The sequence below is a fragment of the Mus musculus genome, chromosome 4 (assembly GCF_000001635.26).
Source record: "Mus musculus strain C57BL/6J chromosome 4, GRCm38.p6 C57BL/6J".
In the NCBI taxonomy this organism is placed as follows: Eukaryota; Metazoa; Chordata; class Mammalia; order Rodentia; family Muridae; genus Mus; species Mus musculus.
In genome coordinates this window covers 14,222,997-14,241,952 of record NC_000070.6, presented here as the reverse complement: position 1 = coordinate 14,241,952, position 18,956 = coordinate 14,222,997, and the positions used below count along the sequence as shown (strand labels likewise).

Here is an 18,956-nt window from a genome sequence, read left to right as displayed (position 1 = left end):
AATTCCAACTCACTTTTTCAACGAATTAGAAAGAGCAATCTGCAAATTCATCTGAAATAACAAAAAAGCTAGGATAGCAAAAACTCTTCTCAAGGATAAAAGAATCTCTGGTGGAATCACCATGCCTGACCTAAAGCTGTATACAGCGCAATTGTGATAAAAACTGCATGGTACTGGTATAGCGACAGACAAGTAGACCAAGGGAATAGAACTGAAGACCCTGAAATGAACCCACACACCTATGATTACTCGATCTTTGACGAGGGAGCTAAAACCATCCAGTGGAAAAAAAAGACAGCATTTTCAACAATTGGTGCTGATACAACTGGTGGTTAACATGTAGAAGAATGTGAATGGATCCATTCCTACTTCCTTGTACTAAGGTCAAATCTAAGTGGATCAAGGGACTCCACATAAAATCAGAGACAGTGAAACTTATAGAGGAGAAAGTGGGGAAAAGCCTCGAAGAGATGGGCACAGGGGAAAAATTCCTGAATAAAACAGCAATGACTTGTGCTGTAAGATCGAGAATGGACAAATGGGACCTCATAAAATTGCAAAGCTTCTGTAAGGCAAAAGACGCTGTCCATAAGACAAAAAGGCCACCAACAGATTGGGAAAGGATCTTTACCTATCCTAAATCAGATAGGGGACTAATATCCAATGCATATAAAAAACTCAAGAAGGTGGACTCCAGAAAATCAAATAACCCCATTAAAAATGGGGCTCAGAGCTAAACAAAGAATTCTCACCTGAGGAATGCCGAATGGTTGAGTAGCACCTGAAAAAATGTTCAGCATCCTTAATCATCAGGGAAATGCAAATCAAAACAACCCTGAGATTCAACCACACTCCAGTCAGAATGGCTAAGATCAAAAATTCAGGTGACAGCAGATGCTGGCGAGGATGTGGAGAAAGAGGAACACTCCTCCTTTGTTGGTGGGATTGCAAGCTTGTACAACCATTCTGGAAATCAGTCTGGCGGTTCCTCAGAAAACTGGACATAGTACTACCGGAGGATCCCGCAATACCTCTCCTGGGCATATATCCAGAACATGTTCCAACTGATAAGCAAGACAAATGCTCCACTATGTTATTAGCAGCCTTATTTATAATAGCCAGAAGGTGGAAAGAACCCAGATATCGCTTTCCTCAGTGCTGCAGATGATTAGGGACAGGAACATATCTCCTGCTCTCAAGACCCCAAGGATAGGTCTCCCACCACCTGTAGGTGGTAACGAGTGAGAGGAGAGGAGGGTATTTCTCTCTTGTTCACATCACCACACTGGAGAGTAGTGGTAGCACCAGTTTTTTCCATGCTTGTATCCTCAGGGTAACTTGTCTGCAACTCTGGCCAGTCTCTCGAGAACTGCAGTTGGCTAGAGGTGGGGTCAGCCCTCCTGCTCTCATGTCCCCATCGTCAGCTCTCCCACGATGATCAGATGAAAAGTGTGGCCAGTTCTTCACAACCTTCACATATCAACATGTCCCTGGGCTTTATCAAAGACCAGAGATATTTGACTGCTGTTGCTGGTTCCTGTACTCAGACATGGACCCAGTGGCAGCACAGATGAGGACCCCACCATGGTCTTAGTTGGCATCACTGGTTACACTCATTAGGATGTACCTTACTACCTTCAAGTCTCCAGCTCCGCCTTTCTTCATTGTGCCCACATCCTTTTGTTTCTCTTTCTTTTCTGTTTCTCCACCACCTACTTGTTCCTCTAAGTGGTACCCAGTGTCTGATGTCTGACATAGTCTCAGGAGTGGTCTTAGGGGTTCTCTATCCCGCCCTTGCATTATGACACTAGGTAAAGGTCAACTTAGGCATGGTATGCGCCTACAAGTCTATGCAGCACTGGACTGTTGATCTCAGTCTTGGTCCCTGTGCAGGCCTCATGGTGCTGGTCTGGTAGTTGTCTAGGGCTCACTCTTCATCCAGCATACCATTGTGGCCCTTTGTGAATGTGTTTATTTTGGGCTCATGCCAACCTGGAAGGGATGAGATTCCAGGCAGGCTTCTATTCGCCTCCAACTTCGTCTCCATCCTGGGAGTCCATCCAGGCCTGCCTGGCACTGAAGTGGTAGTTGTCTCAAGATAGGATCTTGTCCAGGCACCCTGGTGGTTGTCTCAGATTTATTTATTTATTATTTATTTATTTATTTATTTATTTATTTATTTATTTATTTATGTTTTCTTTTTCAGGGACTGCTAGACCACTAATCACTCAGATGTTCGTAGGACCACTGAGTATAAATATAGCCTCTTTCTCCTTTGCAACTACTGACTCACATGTAACCCAGCAGCCACACTTGTAACACTTGCACGGGCAGGTGATGATTTTATTTAATTTTAGCTTAGCATTACTGGTTTTCTTTTACCTTGTGTTTTACTTTTCCTATAATATTTATCTTACAAGTATGATAGATTTTTTACACAGTTACCCTCCCTAAAAATATAAAATAAATAGCACCAAACTCGAACTTTTGTACTAAAAACACAACAGAATTAATTGGAATAAAAATGTTCAGTCTCTATTGTCGACTAGGTTCTCAGAACTGATGATAAATGCTTTTAACATGGTCTTTGTCAGATAGATGTTACTCTGTTTTACAGATCTTCTTAGACATCTGACACCACACCAGCATTTAATTTTCAATATATCAATTTATGTATTTAATTATGAATATCAAGAACACTAAAATTATTTTCTCAATCTTTCAGTTTACTAACTATGCTATAATCTTGTTTTTGTACCTTTTAGTCATTGGACATCTCTACTAGATGAAGCCAAGCCTTCCATACTATTATGTTTCTGAGTCCTTTTTTTAATCTTTCATAAGAACAAGCTATATTTTTCATTACATCGATGTAACGTCTTTACAATCATCAAACACCTTCCTATCTTAAGAAAGTTCAGATTGCTCATTCTCATTGAGATGCCATTCATTTGTTTCTTTTTCAGACTTTATAACAATGAACTTTCTACTGCTTCATCAACATCACCTCTCTATGCAGAGTTAAGCTGCAATCTAGAGTCCACATTACTCTGTTGAATTTACTCTGACAGAAATCACCAGTGACATCGAACTCTCAGTCTGTAGGCTATGTTCCTCTTGGCATTACTCTTCTTGGCTGTATCTGAGTCTATTAGGCACTTGGTTGACAATGTTAGCCAATTTCTTCTATAGTATTTTTTTTTCTGTTGATGTGGACAATCTGTTTTGAGTGTTGGTGCTCAACAAAGTTCCATTTTTGTCTCTCTTAATTTTTTTCTATTTATTTCTTAAAGTCACATAAAATTGCCCACAATACAGGCACTTATTTTTTGTCAAAAGTAAAACCCACTTTCTCTTTTCCTTAAAATACAACTTATCCTTCCAATCACCTTCAGTTGATGGTGATATTATCTCTATCTATCTATCTATCTATCTATCTATCTATCTATCTATCATCTATCTATCATCTATCTATCTATCTATCTATCTATCTATCTATCTATCTATCTATCTATCTATCTACCTACCTACCTACCTACCTACCTATCTATCTATCTATCTATCTATCTATCTATCTATCTATCTATCTACCTATCTATCTATCTATCTATCTATCAAATAAAAACTGTGAATTGTCCTTGAATTCTTTTTCTGTCTCCTACATTGATTCAGTCACTAAATTTGGCATATTTAATAAAGAGAGTGAGAGAAAACCCGCAACACGCCAGAGTTCTGGTGCTCTGGGCTGGTGGACGCAGGAGGACTGCTGCACACTTTCCACATGGCTCTGGGTGAGTGTCTGGCTGTGGGAAGCCATGGAACCCCAGCCCGCCAGGGGGTGGACAAGGGGCAGTCCAAGGTCTCTGAGCCTCACTGAGGCCAGAGATAACAGGTTCTTAGTCTCGGGCACCCCAGACACAGCTGGACACTGCAGAAGAGCTGAGAACAAAATGGGGGGCCCAGGAGCAGCTCGGTTATCCCCAGAGCTGAAGGAAAGAGAGGGCAGGGAAAGAGGAGGTGCTGGGTGCTTCCCATGCAGGCGAGAGTCCTTGGTCCGGTCAGTGGCTGGAGCACAGGAAGGCCTTCCGGCAGGAGGTTAAACAAGGCTCTTTAGGAGAAAGCCTATCCCATCATTCAAGCATGGCAAGCCTTGATGAGCTGAGTCTATGGTTTTAGAGTTTTATTGTAGAAAGGCAGGGAGAAAGAGAGAAGGTAGAAAGAGGGAGAGTGGGTAAGGGAGAGAGAGAGAAGGAGAGTAAAGATGAGAGTAAAAAAGGTGAGAGCTTAAAAAGAGTGAGGAGGGGCCAAGCAGCTCCTTTCATAGTGAGCTGGGCTACCTTGTGGTTGCCAGGTAACTCTGGGGAGGAGCATACCTGGATATTGTCAGGTCACTATGAGGGCGGAGTCTAGCTAGAATGACAGGAGTTTGGGGCTTTGTCTGTATGATTGATAGTCACAGAATTATGGAGTAGGGGGCTCTGTGGTGTCAGGCACCTGCTCTGGGAACGTGGTTCACTGCTCCATCCCTTGTAGAGTTTTCTACTGGATCTCTGGAGAAAGCCTCATTCAACCAGAACAGGCTGCCCCTCATAGCCCCACACATGTTCTCAGGGAAAAGGGTGTTTTTGAACAAGTGAAGCTTTGGAGATGTGCTACAACTGAGGATTCAAGAATGTGAGACCTGTGACCTAGTGGACTGTGCAGCACAAGGTCATGACATAAAGTTTGTTAGCTCTATAGTTTCAGTTATTCTCGCTTTCATATCAATGTGCAAGGAGAGATCAATAATTCTAAAATTGGTTTTAGGTTTAGAAGCTGTTCGTTACATTAAAATAAATTCCTAAATCAAAATAAATTCTATTTGGAATCATGTTTAAGTAAAAATAATTATAGCCTATTAAATCATTAATCCAATCAGAAAGCAGTCAGTCACCCCCATGACATTCGTGCTGCTGTGTATTCATGCATCTATCTTGGAATGTCAGTCATTATGATAGTCCATGGGTTTCACAACTGGGTAAGATTGTTGATAGTTTTCTACTAGTAGTCAACATAGAACCTTCTAGTACAGTGAAAGCTAGTCACGAGGAAGAAATATTTTTGGCCAACTTGATTTTTCTATGTCCCATGATTAAAGTATGTGATTTCTTCAACAGTGTGTCAGACCATCAATTTCTGGTGGAAATTCAAGAGCTATAGTAGTAGCTTACTTTACTTCATGAGTTTCCAGGGCATCATAACAAACAACTCCAGGAGAGATAAATATCTCACATTTAGATCTGGGTTTTTTATTTCCAACCCATAACTTCTAACTTGAGCACTTAAAGCTTATTCCACAGGGGGAAATTCATACCGAGTAATTTGGCCAGGGATTCATGGTTGAAGAACTCATAGGCACCTATGATGGTTTGTATATTCTTGGATCAGGGAGTGGCACCATTTGGAGGTGTGGCCTTGTTGGAATAGGTGTGACCTGGTTGGAGTTGGTGTGCCACTGTGGGTGTGAGCATAAAATCCTTACCCTAGTTGCCTGGAAGTCAGTCTTCCACTAGCAGCCTTTGGATGAAGATGTAGAACTCTCAGCTCTGCCTGTGCCATGCCTGCCTGGATACTGCCATGCTCCCACCTTGATGATAATGGACTAGACCTCTGAATCTTTAAGCCAGCCCCAATTAAATGTTGTTTTTATAAGACTTGGCTTGGTCATGGTGTCTGTTCACAGCAGTAAAACCCTAACTAAGACAGCACCTATAGTGAATCTACTAGTATTATTTTGCTAAGTCAACTCAGCATCAAATCACCTGTGTATAGATAAATTATATCTCTACACAGAGATTAGTGCAGCTCTCTGACCTCAGCAGAGTTTTGTTTTGTTGACTTTTTTGTTTGTTTGTTTTGTGCAACAGATAATGTTAATATAGAATTAATATAGAAACTTACACCTGGTCAAAATGCAGAAAATAATTGTAATACTCAACTACAGATGGGGTATCTTCATCATTCCCCATGCCCAAGGATCATGAACCAGTATAGAAGAATGAGTAGAAGCATTATAAGAGCCATAGGTTGGGGACACTGGAGTGAAATAGTACCTGATTGGAAAGAACCATAGCACTCAAAACACATAGAGGCAGTGGCTTCCTTCACAAGCTCTGTCTATCTTCCTGTCTTTGAAATTATATTATGTGAATTTGATACTACACCTGGATTTTAAATTTGGGTTCTGGAGATCAAAGTCAAACAAGCACAAAACCAAGCGGCTCAACATTCCAGTACTGGAGGCAGAGGCAGTTCACAAGTCCATAGCCCTAGCAAAGTACCATTTGACAATTGATTATTGATGAGAAGGAAGAGTCCATTTCCTTTTCAAGTATAGTCTCTGGTGTGTAGACCTTGCTCCAGTGAATGGTCCCATACCCAGGCATATATAGTCAGGACAAATTAAATTCTGTGGATCATGAAAAAGTATAATAATAAAAAATAGAGTTGGAAAGGAGTGGGAAATAGGGAGTTTAGGGTGAATTAAATAGGGGTTATGAGGAGTAATAAGTGTTGATAAGTATCAAAGTACATTGCATAAAAATTCCAAAGAATTGATATATATTATTATATTAAAATAACATAAATATCAGGCCACCCTCCCCCATCAGACACAGGACATACCTTCCAGAAGACAAGATAGGCTGCTGGAGACCTTCTCTCCCAGTCTCTTTCTTACCTGAGACCCCTAGAACTGCATCAGAACATCAGCTGTAGTTTCCCCTTCCACCCATCCAGCCTCCTGAGGATGCCACAGGCCATTGCCCATTGACTATTACTCCCCACACTGTCTCAATCTCCCACTGGGGTGGAAACCTCTTGGTCAACCTCAGGCCCCATGTCTGAAGACGAGCCCCCAATACTAGAGATCATTTCCTTTGAACACATCAGTAAAGCAGGCCAGTAAAATATCCAGTACACATCCAACACAGTCTCTAAACATCCAGAGAAGAAACAAAAAACAAGGAATAACACCACCCAACAAAGGCAAATCTACAAATAATAATCACCTAAAACTCTAATCAACCCAAACCTAGACAGCAGCATAAGAACACAATCAACAATAACCAGAGTAGTATATCTCCAGCTATCCTACCACTGCATAAATATTCCATCATAGTTGAAGCACAACAAATAAACAAATAAACAAACAAACAAACAAAAAACAAAAAAAAATGAAAAGAAAAAAAGTGTAGGCATGCAGACAGGAGCGAGAAAGGCAAAAGGCAAAATTCATTAACAGAATACAAGAAATAAAAGAAAGCAGGCATTGAAGACACAATCAAAGAAATGGATAAATTGGTCAAAGAAATTGCAAAATCTAAAAAATGTCTGACACAAAGCATCCCAGGAAATCTGGGACACCATAAAAAACAAACAAACAAAACAAAACAAAACCACAAACCTACATATAATAGGAATAGATGAAGGAGAAGAATTCCAACTCAAAGGACCAGAAAATATTTTCAATAGAATGATAGAAGAAAATTGTCCTAACCTAAAAAGGAGAGGCCTATAAAAGTACAAGAAGCTTGCAGAACACCACAATAAATTGGATCAGAAAAGAAACTACTCTTACTATATAATAAATCAGTAAATATGTAGAACAAAGAAAGTGTATTAAAAGCACATAGGAAAAAGACAGAGTAGCATACATTCAAATTCCCAATGCAAACTCTAAGGATCAGGAAGGTTTGAATAGATGTGTTGCAATCTAAGAGACCACAGATGCTAACTCAGATTATTATACCCATCAAAATCTTCAATCACTATAGATAAGGAAAACAAGATGTTCTATGATAAAGCTGAACTGAAATGATATCTATCATCTGTATGCTCAGCCATACAGAAGGTGATAGAAGGAAAATTCCAGACTAAACAGGTTAAATACTCACACAAATACGGGGAAAATAATTATAATAGCATATCAGGAAAACCAAAATAAGGGAAACACACACACATACACTCATGCCCTATCACCACCACCACCACCACCAACAACAACAACAACAACAACAAAACAGGAATTAATTATTATTGGTCATTGGTAACTCTCAATGTCAATGGCCTCAATAAAAAGACACAGATTAACAGAATGGATATGTAACGGGTTCATCCTCCTGTTACATACAAGAAACACACCTGAATATCAAAGATAGACATTACCCCAGGATAAGGAGTTGGAAAAATATATGTCAAGAAAATGGCCCTAAGAAGAAAATTGAAGTAGCCATTTTAGTATCCAACACAAAAGACTTCAAACCAAAATAATCAAAAAAGATGGAAAAGGATACTATATATTCCTTTAAGGTAAAACCCACCAAGATAACACTTCAATGTTTAACATTTATGCACCAAATACAAGGGTGCCCCCCCTTTGTAAAACAAACACTATTGCAGTTTAAATTACACACTGATCCTCACACATTGATAGTGGCAGACTTCAGTACCCCACTCTCTCTAATGGACATGTTATCCAGATGAAAATTAAACAGAGAAATGTTGGAGTTAACTGGTGTTATAAACCAAATGAACCTAACAGATATTTATAAAACATTCCACCCCAAACCAAATAATGTACCTTTTTTCTCAGGACCTCATAGAACTTTTTCCAAATTTGGCAACTTACTTGACACAAAACAAGTCTCAATAAATTCAAAAAAATTGAAATAACTCCCTGCATCCTCTCATGGATTAAAGCTGGATATCAACAATAGAAACAACACAATGTTACAAACTCATGGGAACTGGACAACTCTCTACTCAAAAATGAGTCAAGACAGAAATAAAGAAATTAAAGACTTTCTAGATTTCAATGAAAGTGAAGGCATGATATACCGAAACTTAGACACAGTAAAAGCAGTGCTCAGAGAAAGGAAGGGTCAAAGCACAAAGTACCTTCTTAAAAGAAAATTAGGGAAATTTCATACTAGCTACTTAACAGTATACCTGAAGCTTTAGAGCAAAAAGAAGTAAGCCTACCAAAGAGCAGTAGACAGCAGGAAATTAAGAAATTATCAAACTGAGGGCTAAAATCAATAAAACAGAAACAATATAAAGATCAGTGAAACAAGGAGTTGATTAGATAGAAAAACCCTTATCCCAACTAACCAAAAGGCTTGGAGAGACCATCCAAATTAATAAACTCAGAAAGTAAAAGGGAGAAATGACAACAGACACCAAGTGAATCCAGGGAATCATAAGGACAACATTAAAAACCTATACACCACCAAACTGGAAAATCGAAAAGAAATGGGTCATTTTCTCAATAGGTATCACTTACTAACATTAAATCAAGACAAGATAAACACTTAAAACCTACCTACAATCTGTAGTAAAGTAGAAGCAGTCATTAAATATGGTATTCATCAGCTGGTATTCCCCATGTTGGGCCACAACTATGGTGTATGTGTTGGGGTTCTGCTGTGGTTTACTATATTCTGCTTTCTTTCTCCCTCTCATGGTGTCAAGACAGCACTGCACACAAGGCTGGAAGGATAAAGTGGAGTCTGGAACTGGAATGAGTGCAGGGGCTATAGGGGAATGTAGGCTGGGTTTCCCTGAGGATCTTAGTGTTTCAATTCCTTTAGATGAAGGCATTCTCTAATGGTCTTCCATGAAACAGCTCTCTCAAACAAACTTAGCTGGTGAAAATACCTTTATTCAGGGTGAGCTTTATGCATATACTTTATTTGGAGAGAACCATAAGTATATATGGACATTTGTGAGTAAGGAACTTTCAGCATAAATGAATATCCTTGTCTAGAGTTTAAATTTCTGTGAATGCTTCCTTTGTATGGAGCATTCCAGAAATTCCAGGTACTTGCTGGGTGGGTTTAAAGCTTTTCACAGGGGTCGCCTAAGACCATCGGAAGACACAGCTGTGTACGTTATGATTCATAACTAGCAAAATTAGAGTTATGAAGTAGCAACAGAAATAATTTTATTTTTGGGGGGGTCTCCACAGCATGAGGAACTGTAATAAAGGGTTGCAGCATTAGGAAGGTGGAAAGCCACTGGTCTGGGGTAACTTAAGGGCACTGGTAGGCAAAGGCTCAGGTCACACGATCCTCTGACAGTCTCATCATTCCTGACACTTAACATGGAGACACTAGACAAGCCTGTGGCTTTCCCAGTGTAAAGTGGGAAGAGTGGCAGAGCCTACCTCATGGGGTGTGTCTTAGCACTCTGAGTGTATCCTAGTGATAAACAGGATGGGGCTCTGTTCAGGCCTGGTTTCTGAGCAGCTATTGCTCAGGTAGGTCTCTTGGCTTTTCCATCGGATGAGGTGGGGCCCAGGGCAAGGGTATTGCAGGGGAGTTCAGAGGTCTTGCTGCCAGCTTCTATCTCCACATCAGCCTCCTGACACTGCATTTGGAAACGTGACAACAGTAATCCAGGTCAGAAATGAAGGGATGCTACTGAGACCACACTTCCCACTGTCCACTGATTACAGAAAGCGTTAGTTAGTCACGGATTGTTTGATTTCTGGCTCCTCCCTGCCAGGGAAAGGGGGCTGGCCAAATCATCACCACTACTTCTGGCCTGGCACCAGGGTGAGCTCTTGTTTCCTTAAAAAGCAGCCACTTGCGCCAGCCTTGATACTGGGCAGTAGCATTGGTGGGTTGAAGGGTGAAAGAACTGTAAGCTGGGAGAGGCTTACTGGGAGAAGTCAGCTTGCTCATAGTACCAGACCATCGGCATAGGAATAAAGTGCATCTGGAAAAGTGAAAAAAAAAAAAAAAAAAAAAGGGGCAAGGTGGAGAAGCTTGTAGTTCTGGCTAGGACTACTCAACCTTTTACAGATAGCAAATGTGGAGAGTCAGGATTCCCAGACAAGGTCAGAGAAGGGGAAGCCCTGCTGGTAAAGGGAGTCTTCCATTTTGTGCCAAGTTCAGAGAAGCTATCTGCTCATGGTAGACTATGGCCTTAAATAGCAGGATTTCTCCAAAATTAAAAATCTCCCATTAACAACAACAACAACAACAGCAACAACAACAACAACAACAATAATAAAAACATCCCTGAATCGGATGCTTTTAGTGCAGAATTCTACCAGGCTTTCAAAAAGCTAACATTAATACTATTCAAATTATTCCACAAGATAAAAACACAAGGAACACTGCCCAATTCATTTATTAGTACACAGTTACTTTGATACCCAAAATACATAAAGTTTCAACAAGGAAAGATAATTACAAACCAGTTAACTCTTATGAACCTAGATGCAAATATACTTAGTAATATATTTTCAAACCAAATCAAAGAACATATCAAAATCAAAAAATAATAAGGGAGGCTTCATCCAGACATGCAGAGATAGTTTAATGTGAAAATTAGTAAATGTAATCTATCATATAAATAAACTGAAAAAAAAACCCACATGAAACAGAAAATGCCTTTAACAAATCCAACACACTTTCATGATAAAAGTACTGGAGAGATTAGTGATACAAGGGATGTAACTAAACATAATAAAGAGAGCCTGTAGCCAGCCTCAAGTGAAATGAACGGAAACTAAGAGCAATTTCACTAAAATCAGTTACAGGAAAAGGTTGTCCACTCTCTTGATATCTGTTCAGTATAATAATCAAAATTTTAGCTAGAGCAATGAGACAAGTGAAAGAGATCACAGGGATATATATTGAAATGGAACGTGTCAGTGTATGTTTTTATTTGCAGATCACATGACACTGTACTCAAGTGATCCTCAAATTCTACAAGGAAATCCTATGGCTGATACATACTTTCAGCAAAGTGACTAGTTACAACATTAACAACAACAAATTAGTAGCTCGCCGATACACAAATGACAGACTGAGGAAGAAATAAGGGGAATAGCAAACCTCAAATAATATAAAGTATCTCGGCATGATTCTAATCAAACAAGTAAAAGATCTATCCCGAGCTTTTGTTCCCACCGGAAAGAACACGCTCAGGACAACCGGAATCTTCTGCGGCAAAAGCTTTATTGCTTACTTCTTCAGGAGCAAGAGAGAGAAATGGCAAAACCCCGTCCCTTTTAAGGAGAATTATCCTCCGCCTAGGACGTGTCGCTCCCTGATTGGCTGCAGCCCATCGGCCAAGTTGTCGTCACGGGGAAGGCAGAGCACATGGAGTGGAGAACTACCCCGGCACATGCGCAGATTATTTGTTTACTACTTAGAGCACAGGATGTCAGCGCCATCTTGTAATGGCGAATGTGAGGGCGGCTCCCCACAAAGATCTATAGGACAAGAACTTCAAGTCCCTGAAGAAAGAAACTGAAGAAGATACCAGAAGTGGAAAGATCTTCCATGCTCATGGATTGGTAGAATTAACACTGTAAAAATGGCCACCCTAGAAAAAGCAATCTACAGATACAGTGCAATCCTTGTCAAAATTCCACCATACTTCTTTACGAAACTTGAAAGGACAATTTTCTACTTTATATGGAAAAATTCTAGAAAAAAAAAGAGGAAATTTGAAACAACAATGAACAATAGAACTGACAGATGTTATACAATTCCTAATTTTAAGTTGCTCTACACAGCTATTGTAATAACTGCATGGTATTGACATTAAAACAAACACATTGCTAATGGAATTGAATTGAAGATACTGACATAAATTTACACAGTTATAAATTCCTAATTTTAAAAAAGGAGCCATAAATGCACAATAGAAAAAAATAACACGTCTTCTGCAACTGGTGCTGGTCAACTGGATGTCTGCCCATAGAAGAATGCAAATTGACTCGTATTTTTCACTCCACACAAAATTCAAGCCCAAGTGTATCAAAGGCCTGAGCATAAAAGATACACTGAACCTGATATACAAGAAAGTGGGGAACCGCCTTATAATCATTGGCACAGGAGACCACTTTCTAAACAGGACACCAATATCATGGGCACTAAGATTAACAACTAATAAATGGGACCTCATGAAACTGACAGGCTTCTGGCAGAAAATACCTTCAGTCGGAGAAAACAGTGGCCCACAGAAATGGGAAAAGATTTTTACCAACTCTATATTCAATAGTGGTATAATATTTTAAGAATATATAAAGAACTTAATGAATTATATATAAAAAACAAATAAACCAATTAAAAAATAGGGGCCAGATCTAAACAGATAATTCTCATTATAGAAATCTCAAATGACTGAGAAACATTTAAAGGATCAACATCTTTTTTTATCAGAAAAATCAAATAAAAAATGACTTTGAGAGTCTATCCACCTGTCAGCATGGTTAAGACTAGGAACAAATGTGGCCCCTCATGCTAAGGAGGAGGTGAAGCAAGGGAAGCACTTATCCTATGCTCATGAGAGAGCAAACCTGTATAGCAGCTATGAAAATCAATATGGCAGTTCCTCAGCAAAATTGGAATTGGTCTACCTCACGACCCAGCTATGCCATTTTGGGATACATGCCCAAAGGATTCTCCAGCCTATCACAAAGACATTTGCTTAGCTATGTTCTTTGTAGCTTTATTCATAATAGCCATAAACCAGAGACAACCTAGAAGTCCCTCTTCTGAAGAATGGATAAAGAAAACATGGTACATTTATGCAATGGAGCTTTATTCAGTTATTAAAAAGAGTAACATTGGGAAAGTTGTAGGCAAATGGGTGGAACTAGAAAAAAAATCAGCCTGAGTGAAGTAACCCAGACCTGCAGAGACAAACATGGTGTGTACTGACTTATAAGTGGCTATATACTGTTAAAAGTGAATATATTGCTGTTAAGTAAATGATAGTCAAGCTCCAAACTAGAGATCCAGAGACATTAAATAAAGAGGATGGCTCTATTGGGAGGCATGGACATCCCTGGGAAGAGAAAATAGACTAAATCTTGTAGGTGAACTGGTGCAGGTAGAGATGGGAGTTAAAGAGTTCAGGTATGGAGGAGAATGTGAGGCATGGAATCGGGGAACATTGCAGGTGTGAGGAAACCTAGTGCAGTAGAAACTTTATGGAATCTATGAGGGTGACCCTAGTGTGACTTTCAGTAATAAAGGGTACAGAGTCTGAATAGGCCACCTTTTGTAGCTAGGCAAGGCTTCCAGTGTTGAGACTGGGTTGCATTTGGCTAAGTTGTTAGCCAGGGGGTCTGGTGAAGATCCTTAACCAGCCCAGGCTAATGCTAGGACACATTGCTCTATGGAAATTGACAGTGGGACTCTGATACTGAAGACAGCACTCTACAACTCATTGAATATAGAGAAGTCGAACTGGTGCCTGGACTCTTCACCACTATGTTCTAGACTCTTTTGCATAAGGATATTGGTACCTTGTCCATTCTTCATCAGAGAGGCTTCCTTCTGAAGTAGATAGTAGTGAGTGCAGAGACCCATAACCAAACATGCAGTCAGAGTGTCTAAATTGGAGGTCTATACCAGTCCCTCTCCTAGAAGAACAGTGAACCCCATGGAATAGGGGGAAATATGCAGAAGTCAGAGGGAATAAGGATACCAGGAAAACATAGCTCACCAAATCAATCCAATAGGGCTCACGTGGGCTCTGAAACTTAGAGTTTCATCAGGTTCTCTGTATAGCTTGGTGTTTTTGTGGGACTCCCAACAGGTGGAGTTGGCTGCCATATCTCTGACTCTGCCTCCTTTTAAGACTCGTTTCTCCCTTTTGAGTTACCTTATGCAGTCTTGATATGAGGGCTGTTCCTTTGCTTTATTGTGTTATGTTTTGTCATGTTTGACTTCTGTCTCTTGGAGGTATGCTATTTTATGAAAAGGAAACAACGTGGGAGTTGATCTGGGGTTAAAAGTGGAGGTTGGAAGGAAGGTGGAATAAGCAGAGGGAGGAGAAACTGTGGCCAGGATTATGAATCTATTTTTTTTTCCTTTTTTATTAGGTATTTAGCACATTTACATTTCCAATGCTATACCAAAAGTCCCCCATACCCACCCCCCCACTCCCCTACCCAACCACTCCCCGTTTTTGGCCCTGGCGTTCCCCTGTACTGGGGCATATAAAGTTTGCAAGTCCAATGGGTCTCTCTTTGCAGTGATGACCGACTAGGCCATCTTTTGATACATATGCAGCTAGAGACAAGAGCTCCGGGGTACTGGTTAGTTGATAATGTTGTTCCACCTATAGGGTTGCAGTTCCCTTTAGTTCCTTGGGTGCTTTCTCTAGTTCCTCCATTGGGGGCCCTGTGGTCCATTCAATAGCTGACAGTGAGCATACACTTCTGTGTTTGCTAGGACCTGTCATAGTCTCACAAGGGACAGCTATATCTGGGTCCTTTCAGCAAAATCTTGCTAGTGTATGCAATGGTGTCAGCATTTGGATGCTGATTACAGGATGGATCTCCAGGTATGACAGTCTCTAGATGGTCCATCCTTTCGTCACACTTCCAAATTTTGTCTCTGTAACTCCTTCCATGGGTGTTTTGTTTCCTATTCTAAGAAGGGGCAAAGTGTCCACACTTTGGTCTTCGTTCTCTTGAGTTTAATGTGTTTAGCAAATTGTATCTTATATCTTGGGTATCCTAAGTTTCTGGGCTAATATCCACTTATCAGTGAGTACATATTGTGAGAGTTCCTTTGTGATTGGGTTACCTCACTCAGGATGATGCCCTCCAGGTCCATCCATTTGCCTAGGAATTTCATGAATTCATTCTTTTTAATAGCTGAGTAGTACTCCATTGTGTAGATGTACCACATTTTCTGTATCCATTCCTCTGTTGAGAGGCATCTGGGTTCTTTCCAGCTTCTGGCTATTATAAATAAAGCTGCTATGAACATAGTGGAGCATGTGTCCTTCTTACCGGTTGGGGCATCTTCTGGATATATGCCCAGAAGAGGTATTGCTGGATCTTCCGGTAGTACTATGTCCAATTTTCTGAGGAACGACCAGACTAACTTCCAGAGTGGTTGTACAAGCTTGTAATCCCACCAACAATGGAGGAGCGTTCCTCTTTCTCCACATCCTCGCCAGCATCTGCTGTCACCTGAATTTTTCATCTTAGCCATTCTGACTGGTGTGAGGTGGAATCTCAGGGTTGTTTTGATTTGCATTTCCCTGATGATTAAATATGTCGAACATTTTTTCAGGTGCTTCTCTGCCATTCGGTATTCCTTGGGTGAGAAATCTTTGTTCAGTTCTGAGCCCCATTTTTAATGGGGTTATTTGATTTTATGGAGTCTGCCTTCTTGAGTTCTTTATATATATTGGATATTAGTCCCCTGTCCGACTTGGGATAAGTAAAGATCCTTTACCAATTTGTTGGTGGTCTTTTTGTCTTATTGACGGTCTCTTTTGCCTGGCAGAAGCTTTGCAATTTTATGAGGTCCCATTTATCAATTCTTGATCTTACAGCACAAGCCATTGCTGTTCTATTCAGGAATTTTATCCCTGTACCCATATCCTCGAGGATTTTCCCTACTTTCTCCTCTATAAGTTTCAGTGTCTCTGGTTTTATGTGGAGTTCCTTAATCCACTTAGATTTGACCTTAGTACAAGGAGATAGTAATGGATCAATTTGCAATCTTCTACATGATAACAGCCAGTTGTGCCAGCACCATTTGTTGAAAATGCTGTCTTTTTTCCACTGGATGGTTTTAACCCCTTGTCAAAGATCAAGTGACCATAGGTGTGTGGGTTCATCTCTGGGTCTTCAATTCTGTTCCATTGGTCTTCTTGTCTGTCACTGTACCAGTACCATGCAGTTTTTATCACAATTGCTCTGTAGTACAGCTTTAGTTTGGGCATGGTGATTCCACCAGAGGTTCTTTTTATCCTTGAGAAGAGTTTTTGCTATCCTAGGTTCTTTGTTATTCCAGATGAATCTGCCGATTGCCCTTTCTAATTCGTTGAAGAATTGAGTTGGAATTTTGATGGGGATTGCATTGAATCTGTAGATTGCTTTTGGCAAGATAGCCATTTTTACTATATTGATCCTGCTGATCCATGAGCATGGGAGATCTTTCCATCTTCTGAGATCTTCTTTAATTTCTTTCTTCAGAGACTTGAAGTTCTTGTCATACAGATCTTTCACTTCCTTAGTTAGAGTCACACCTAGGTATTTTATATTATTTCTGGCTATTGAGAAGGGTGTTGTTTACCTAATTTCTTTCTCATCCTGTTTGTCCTTTGTGTAGAGAAAGGCCATTGACTTGTTTGAGTTAATTTTATATCCAGCTACTTCACTGAAGCTGTTTATCAGGCTTAGAAGTTCTCTGGTGGAATTTTTAGGGTCACGTATATATACTATCATATCATCTGCAATAAGTGATATTTTGACTTCTTCCTTTCCAATTTGTATCCCCTTGATCTCCTTTTGTTGTCTAATTGCTCTGGCTAGGACAAAAAGTACAATGTTGAATAGGTAGGGAGAGAGTGGACAGCCTTGTCTAGTCCCTGATTTTAGTGGGATTGCTTCAAGCTTCTCACCATTTACTTTGATGTTGGCTACTGGTTTGCTGTAGATTGCTTTTATCATGTTTAGGTATGGGCCTTGAATTCCTGATCTTTCCAAGACTTTTATCATGAATGGGTGTTGGATTTTGTCAAATGCTTTCTCAGCATCTAACGAGATGATCATGTGGTTTTTGTCTTTGAGTTTGTTTATATACTGGATTACGTTGATGGATTTCCGTATATTGAACCATCCCTGCATCCCTGGGATGAAACCTACTTGGTCAGGATGGATGAGTGTTTTGATGTGTTCTTGGATTCGGTTAGCAAGAATTTTATTGAGGATTTTTGCATCGATATTCATAAGGGATATTGGTCTGAAGTTCTCTATCTTTGTGGGGTCTATTTGTGGTTTAGGTATCAGAGTAATTGTGGCTTCATAGAATGAGTTGGGTAGAGTACCTTCTGTTTCTATTTTGTGGAATAGTTTGTGAAGAACTGGGATTAGATCTTCTTTGAAGGTCCGAGAGAACTCTGCACTAAACCCATCTGGTCCTGGGCTTTTTTTGGTTGGGAGACTATTAATGACTGCTTCTATTTCTTTGGGGGATATCGGGCTGTTTAGATCATTAACCTGATCTTGATTCAATTTTGTTACCTGGTATCTGTCTAGAAACTTCTCCATTTCATCCAGGTTCTCCAGTTTTGTTGAGTATAGCCTTTTGTAGAAGGATCTGATGGTGTTTTGGATTTCTTCAGGATCTGTTGTTATGTCTCCCTTTTCATTTCTGATTTTGTTAATTAGAATGCTTTCCCTGTGCCCTCTAGTGAGTCTGGCTAAGGGTTTGTCTATCTTGTTGATTTTCTCAAAGAACCAGCTCCTGGATTGGTTGATTCTCTGAATAGTTCTTCTTGTTTCCACTTGGTTGATTTCGCCCCTGAGTTTGATTATTTCCTGCCGTCTACTCCTCTTGGGTGAATTTGCTTCCTTTTTTTCTAGAGCTTTTAGATGTGTTGTCAAGCTGGTAATGTATGCTCTCTCTAGTTTCTTTTTGGAGGCATTCAGTGCTATGAGTTTTCCTCTTAGTAATGCTTTCATTGTGTCCCATAAGTTTGGGTATGTTGTGGCTTCATTTTCATTGAACTCTAAGAAGTCCTTAATTTCTTCCTTTATTCCTTCCTTGACCAAGGTATCATTGAGAAGAGTGTTGTTCAGTTTCCACGTGAATGTTGGCTTTCTATTATTAATTTTGTTATTGAAGATCAGCCTCAGTGCATGGTGATCTGATAGGATGCATGGGACAATTTCAATATTTTTGTATCTGTTGAGGCCTGTTTTGTGACCTATTATGTGGTCAATTTTGGAGAAGGTACCATGAGGTGCTGAGAAGAAGGTATATCCTTTTGTTTTAGGATAAAATGTTCTGTAGATATCTGTCAGATCCATTTGTTTCATAACTTCTGTTAGTGTCCATGTGTCTTTGTTTAGTTTCTGTTTCCAGGATCTGTCCATTGGTGAGAGTGGAGTGTTGTAGTCTCCCACTATTATTGTGTGAGGT

At 39.9% G+C, this 18,956-nt stretch overlaps 1 long non-coding RNA gene and 1 other non-coding gene across 2 annotated transcripts in view; one reads left to right on the top strand and one right to left on the bottom strand.

The window, feature by feature from the left end:
* Gm2560 (predicted gene 2560) overlaps positions 1 to 18,956 on the top strand; it is a 79,298-nt gene that overhangs the window by 49,357 nt on the left and 10,985 nt on the right. The window lies entirely within an intron of this gene.
* Gm24908 lies at positions 2,209 to 2,335 on the bottom strand. The gene has a single exon (XR_003955530.1). It is a non-coding gene; the product is annotated as a small nucleolar RNA SNORA17 (small nucleolar RNA).